General features: G+C 36.8%; 1 long non-coding RNA gene across 1 annotated transcript; it reads left to right on the forward strand.

Annotated features, from left to right (window-relative positions):
- Nucleotides 1–3,889: 3,889 nt before the first annotated feature.
- LOC144441495 (uncharacterized) lies at nt 3,890–6,764 on the forward strand. The gene is made up of 3 exons (XR_013481245.1): nt 3,890–3,925; nt 5,332–5,445; nt 6,159–6,764. It is a non-coding gene; the product is annotated as an uncharacterized LOC144441495 (long non-coding RNA).
- Nucleotides 6,765–7,989: the final 1,225 nt, after the last annotated feature.

The raw sequence follows: 7,989 nt of genomic DNA on the forward strand, positions 1-7,989 counted from the left end.
TTGTTGTTCTAAATTAGTTTTATCCATAAATCGTCTTTACCTCAACATTGTTCAAAATAATCCAGACAGCAGTCATCACTAACAACACAATGATGAAGAGAGATACATTGTCCGTCACAATTATCCTTTCCCTATTGATTAGAATAATCAAAATCTTAAATGAGTAAAAATGCACACTTTAATGTATGCTTTAACTAGAGAAGAGAAACGACTTTAATTAAAGACTGCTGTTCAGTTTTTCAGTTTAGTGAAGATTTATGGAAACCCATACTGAATTTGAATGTGATATAAGCACGTGTATAAAAGAGGGAAAAGGCTCGATAATTATGCATATGTAGTATAATAGTATCCTCTAATAAACATTTAGGGGGGATCATATCCATTTAATATGTATCGAAATCTAAAATAGCAAAATCACTTAGCTAGCATTTGGGACGAGTTCAAAGTTCAATGTAGGAAACAAACTATTTTAGTTAGCCCTCAGACTCCCCCCCCCCCTAACTAAATTGGAAAATTGTTTCAGGCCATACAATCAATTTCAAATCAGTATGACAATGTAGTAGTATGCAGTGCTATGAATACAAAGCCAGTATATAGTGAGGAAAAATAGTTCTTTTGTTGACACTTCCCTATATATTAGTGCCATGTATTTACTATGCGAACATTTTTCCATATCTCAATTTCACGACATTTTGTTAGAAGCATTTTATTATCAATTTTGTACGATGAGAGCTAAAATGGCTCAAACCTCCACCCCAAAGTAAGTAAAAGAATTTAGTTTTTTTTATCCTAACATTGCACTATTGATATTGCCCCTTAGTACAGGGAATATTTGCCCCTGTGTCTCCCCTCTATGCCAAAACACGCAATACTACACAACTCTGTACAATATCTTATCCACAACTCTCTCTGATTGGTATGTTTGGAGGTTCCTTACTTAATAAATATAACTTTTATGTCTTTCAATAAGATATGTTGACAAATTATACAATAAATCACTGTCAATGAAAATGGGTATTCAGAAAGCCGTCAGTGGTAATTCTATTTTTCGCAAATGTCAAAAAATTTAATGTTTTTACAAAACTATGTACACAGGTGAGGTTTGTCCGACTCCCACGAGATGATGTCTGACAGTAGTGTACAAATCAGAGAGAGTTATGTGTAAAACACTGCACAGCCCCATCCGAAGTTAGGATTGTTTTTAAAAGTATTTTACCTTATGTGTCTTCTACAATAATTTCAAATCCCTTCTCAATACCAGAGCCATCAGATACAACACGCATCCACACATTAGGTTGAGTGGATAAGAAATCGTCTGGTGCTGTGAAACCGGCATGTGCACATACACTGTTCTCCTGGGTTGGATTGTCTCCATGTCCATGACCAGCGAAGAACGTGCTCAGGCTCGGTGTTGAAATTTTGAAATCTGATAAAGCGTCCTTCAGTAGCTTGTCGTATTGTATCATATCGAAAACCTGGAGATCTAGCAGCCAGACTATGGTCTGGGGAGCTTGCACGAAATACATTTTTATATTATATATTTTTTTACTTTCTATTGTTGCATTAAAAACATTCTAGGATCGGGCGATAGTCGGGTGATCGGAGCTTGCATGAAATACATTTAAAACATTTAATACACTTTTTAGATTCCATGGTTGCACAAAATACATTCACTGGGATCAGGCAATGGTCTGGGGAGCTTGTCCGAAATACATTTAATACATGTTTTGGATTCTATGTTTGCATGAAATACATGTTTCTAGAATTGGGCGATGGTCCAGGAATCTTCCATTTAATACAGTTTTTTACATTTAATACAGTCAATACATTTTTTACATTCTATGGTTGCATGAAATACACTTTAGGGTCGGACAATGGTTTGGGGAGCTTGCACAAAATACTTTTAATACATTTTTTACATTTATGGTTGCGCGAAATACAGGATCAGTTTTGATCCTGCAAACTACAGAAGAATTACATTGAATGTTGTGTCCCATTACCTTATGAGTGGAGATAACTTTCTGATTAATTTAGAAAATTCCGGTGACTTTCGGAAAACGTATCTCTTTTATCAATTCAAAGCAAAGCAAGCCACCAACACAGAATGTATATTCCCTAATATTACTTAATCTTCATATTCATCTTTATTTTGTTGAAATTGATCAATATTTGAAATTCAACTTTGACCAAAATAATGGTCATTACTTTGCAATGGCCACTGGAAAGAAAATATTGGCCATTATTTTGGCCATTGCAGATATAATGCCCATTATTTCGATCATTGGAAAATTGACCAAAGTAATGGCCAGTGTATTGGCCACTGGAAGAATATTGGCCATTATTTTGGCCATTGAAAATATCGGCCATTATTTTGGCCATGCTTATCAGTTTCAACAATATATAGATGAGTGTACATCTTGAAAGGAGTGTCACTTATTTAAGCATCCAATCGTTTTGGTGAATCGTTCAATCTTTGGTGTATACGGACAAAGTCGTCTAGCAGGTTCATTTATATTTAAAGATACGTGAGAGAGTGCTATGATGTTTACGCTTTGATAAGTCATCGTTACTAAATACACTTTTTCACTTTTTAATAGAGTAGAGCGTGTCATTCAACTTACTAAATGCTATAAAGGGTGTCGTTCCAGCGATTGCATAGAGTAAATGCTTTAATTCGTTTTCTACCATTCCAGTCAGAGATTCCGGTTGTCATTGCTTTTAGGGTCACCCCCAGTGAATGTAATATTGTGCGAGTTGCGCGCCGCTGCGGGCCTGGGAGTGTAACTATTGTGCGGGTTGTGTGCCGCTGCGTTGCGGGCCTGGGAGTGTAACTATTGTGCGGGTTGTGTGCCGCTGCGCTGCGGGCCAGGGAGTGTAACTATTGTGCGGGTTGTGTGCCGCTGCGCTGCGGGCCTGGGAGTGTAACTATTGTGCGGGTTGTGGGTCGCTATTATTTTTCCATTATACGTACGTTAATGTATTCATTTTTTTAAACCCAAGAAACTTGTTTGCTGGCCACTGGGGTATACTGTGAAGGTCACACGCTGTACATGCACCATACTATTGGACAGAGCTTATAGGGGGAGACCTTATCCCTCAGGATCCCCATCCCCATGAGATGTAGACATAATTCCCGTCTCAAGCTCTCCCCCTACCTCCTACTGTCAAGTCGCTATATTAAACACTTTTTTTTAAAAGTTCAACCTGGCTAAGTATGTGTTGACCGTGCTGAAAATCTCAACAGTTTCTAGGGGAAGACACCTAGGACCTCATATGAGATGTGTACATATTCCCATCTCAAGCTTTCCCCCACCTTTACTGTCAGGATGCTATTAAACTTTTTTTGGAATATTTCAACCCTGTGTAGTCATTAACTACATGATGGTGCTGGCTTATTAACAGTCCACCACTCTGAGTCGGGATATTGAGAGGGGGGTGTCATCATGTTTTAGAAATAAGAGATAGGGATCAGCCTGTTTTCAGTTTTACAGGGGGATCAGTGACTTTTCGTCGGCCCTATGGAAAAATCCACCGACCTAACTCATGTGTGCACGTCTCTGGTTTACATTCCAAACTATACGTTGTACATAATGTTAACATTCTAATTTAAGGCAAGTCAAACTATGACAAAATTGTATGTTTGATATTGGTGACATTAATATTTGGTGAACGTAACTTGATAACTGCTGGAGATACTAGTAAATAGTGAATACCATCTTTACATCCTCGTGAATGGTGATCTACGAGGGGTATAACCCCCCCCCCCCCCCCCCTTACATGCAGCCATTGTGTAGCGCATGAAATATGCACACAGCTAATGACCTTAAGTTGAGGTCATGCATATATCGCCCTCTAGCGGATTATATGAAGCACTACAATTCTCAGAAACGGCCCAGGAAGTGTATATATGTACAAGTGGAACCATGTAAGTCATTACCTCATTTAATATCCTAGCTAATAAGATTGTTTTCAGTCACTGCGTAAATATCAGTGTTTTACTGTAACTTTACATAGATTTGAAACGTGCAAAAGTGAGTTTGTATCGGATATGAATCATGGGTTGTCACTATAGGAGTACTCTATGTATTGTATGCGCATAATGTTATTATGGTGGATGACACTTTTAGAAGTACAACAATTAATATAACTTGTTAAAACTTGAAATTTGACACTTCGCCCTCGTATTACAATCATCGCACTTGAGCTTGAAGTTATATTCCAAAACACTGAGTGAGTTATACGTTTTACATTTTAAAAAGCTGACATTATTCAGAACACTTGCCCTGAGAAAGACAAACTTTTTGACTCAGTGCAAAGGTCACAGTGCCAAACCACTACAAGTTATACACTTGGAATAGACTGTCTGCTGGCTATCAGAGTAAATAGCAAATGGTCTTTTTTTCAACAACAAAGCCCCATTTCCAACATTGTTTATGTGTATTAATGATTCTTTGAATAGATAATAAAGTGTCTGCCATTTTCCTTAGTATAATTTGATTTTGTTCTTGTAAAGAAAGGGGAGCTTGGGGTAACCCAATTGGAAGGTGAAAGTGGGTAAGGATAATATAACACCACATACATTAGTCACTTAATTGCCCACACCATGGATCCACACCCCATGCTGACATTTCCCTAAATTTATGGGTTATCAGAGATGGTTATCCTTTTCATGATGTAGAGATATCTCCAAATAAAGAAAGTGAAGGAGAATAGTCAAACAAAAAATCTTTAAAGTAATCCCATATTGCACCCCGATGCATCGAGCAAAATATTTTTGTAAGGTAGGTGATGATCATACCTCAGAAATTTAGCAATGTTCCTGAATTGTGCAACCAACGAGCTAAAATCCTTCATCATCACAGTTTGTCCCCCCCCCCCACTCCCATCCCCCACAAAAAATATGAATCGTTAAAAACAGGTAGGTCATTTTGAAGCTACATAACTTCATCTGAAACATTGGGGTATATATACCCCTTCACCTCCTCCATCCCCAACATACCAGATATGTTTGCCAAGTGAATAGCAAGCTATGGTACAACACTATTACACATTGGCATTGCAGGACATAGCATCTTATTCCATGGACAGGGATCCACAACATGCCCACTTTCCTATTTCATAATTGGTCCCATGGTGAAGGCTCCAATAAATTAAACTTGTATACAAGCAAAAACTGTGTGAAAGATTACTTTATCAGTTTCATAACATAATTCATATGTTTTTCATTCTAAAATGATTGTTGGTGGATTTATCCTTTATTTCTCAATTATATTGTAGTTGATGAATTGGTTCAAATCGTTAGCATAATTCATTTATTTCAATTCCTTACAGTTTGTATAACATTTGAAATACAGCCTGAACAGGAGCACACTGAGTCAACATTTAAGAACTAGTCTAAACATTAGATATACAAAAACATATTCAACAAGATGGCAGCCAACAATGGTAAGTTTTCAACATTCTATCAACCATCATTTTGCCATGTTCTGTATAAACTCTACTATGAACCTTGGCTGAGTTGCCAGTATAGGTCTGTACATGTGCATTAAGGTATACATTCTGGTGACATATTAAGTATACCTCCAACATACTAGTGCAGGAAATGTTATATTCTTTCATAAAGCTATGCATTCATTCTTGTATGCATTAACTAAAATACACCCCCCACCCCCTTTCCAAATGTAAATCCCCCCCCCCCCACTTCCTGAATTAGAGCTATAATACCAATGCTCCAATCCACCTCATCTACCTAAAGTTATACTTCAGCATTGATTACATTACCCAACAATGGGGTATAAGTGCTTTCACATGTATCGATACCTTAGTAGTGACTCTACACTAGATTTGCCATCTACAAATCAACGTTGAAATCCAAAACCGGAATATGCATGCATGCCCTACCACCTCCCCATAAAGTAACCTGCACACTGAGGATTGGTTCTGCAGTATTGATAACATGACCAAAATTTCTCGTCAATGAAGACTTTCATGTAGCTTTGTAGTATGAATATCAAAGCTATTTTGCATCAACAAAAGTATGATTTTATCCTTGATGTATTGAACTCTTTATCAATGTGCTAAGACAATGATGACCACTCCGGATTTGAATCGTCACAAGGGAAGGAATTTTGAATGTACCATATTTTTTCACTTTACAGATAATGTCATGAAAGCAATCAGATTTTTACCCAAGAAGACAACCCTTCCTCAGGTGAAGATGGTTGCTAGAGATCTTGATGTGACTGATGTCGATATTGATACAATTCAACAGAATAACATCATGAATGCAGAAGAACAAAAGTATCAGATGTTGTTGAAATGGAAACAGAGAGAAGGCAAGAAAGCAACTACTCAGAAATTGATAGAAGTTTTGGAAGCAAACAGGTATACAGAAGCAAAGGAAAGCCTAGAAGCACATTTAGCGATGAATTAATGTCAAATTCACAAAGATACAAAATACCCAGGATATGACTATTTCGACAAGCCATTTCAGTAATACCCTCCCTTACTCCCGCTCCAGCCCCCTCCCCCCCCCCTCCCCATACCACTCAATATTTCATTTTGAGTTATTTCTGTTGTGTTCCCCAGCAATTAGAGCCTAGAGTTATGGCATTGGATGGTGGCTATCAATCTGTCTTTGCAGACCAAGAACTGGCTACAATCAATGACTTGAAAAACTGCTTTTTTGTTCTTGTTTTTTTGTAGCTTTTGCTTATCAACACAGCAAATGCCAAACTACACAGCAAATGTCAGTGTCTGTGTATGCATCCTTTCAAGTTACAAAATTATTCTAGCTTTGTTCGTGGTAAGAGTGCAATGTTACTTTACAGGCTACCTATAAAGCTGGTAATTAATTAGAGAGTTTTATATCATATTGCTGAAATATTTTGAATACATTTGAATAGCAAGATCATGGTCTTCATTTAATATGTTATTGTTAAAAGCAAGGATGTAAACAATATGATTAATTGTATCACAGTGGTTTAAATTTTTCTTGTCTACAAATTTTGAAAATTTCTGAAATACAATTTATTACTGAAAATGACTAATCAAATAATCAATTTGATAATTCATATCTAATTCATATCATTCCATAATGTATACATCATCTCAATAATCTAAGTCAGAATAATTGTGTACTACTGATGTTGCACATGCCTCATGGATCTTTGACAATAAACAGCCCAGCCCCATCACCCCTAAACTCTAATCATGATATAAAGCCATTCACCAAATCTGAATAAGTGTAGTTGTTTTGAGGTATAATTTACTGTGAGTGTCAATCATGATATTAATTGGTAATTCATCTAAATAGACCTGTCGCCAGTTCCAAGATGCACTGTGCGTCTCTCCATACAATACCGTGTATTGTGTACGCGCTGAGGGGTTTGCATGCTCTACTCATGGGGATGGTTGTCACCTGACTGTATCCTGTGTTCACCCATAAAATCCCTCTCTGTCATTGATGGCGTTTAGTCTTTGTTCAATAAAATCCCTCTTAATCAAAGAGGTCTTTCCATTAATCCTAGTGGAAATGTTACTTCAAACGTAATAAAGACAAAACAAGACCAACTATAACATAAACTATGTGCTCTCATGCAATGCATCTTGGAACCGGAAATCCGACTATCATGCAAATCATGTTCACCTTAACCTCAGCAATTTTCAATAAGGAAAGATGGGAATACCTTTTATATATTTTGCTGGGAGATATTTTGGTACCATAACCCTTCTGAAATATGAGCAACACACTTTAGCCCTCATATATTCAAAAATATTGACCATTTGTACGACAAATAATTGTATCTATGCTACATTGGTATCTAACCTTTATTACGCTTTGCTGCAAAAAGTTATCAATTTAGTTATTGATATCAATAATCTAAATCCATCCTTTTTCTATGATGTAAAATCTATCAATGATTTTCAAATTTCAAAAACTTTGCCGAATTTTAAACACATCAATATACTCACAATAATGGCATTTCG

This window comes from Glandiceps talaboti, chromosome 10 (assembly GCF_964340395.1).
Source record: "Glandiceps talaboti chromosome 10, keGlaTala1.1, whole genome shotgun sequence".
NCBI classification, from domain to species: domain Eukaryota; kingdom Metazoa; phylum Hemichordata; class Enteropneusta; family Spengelidae; genus Glandiceps; species Glandiceps talaboti.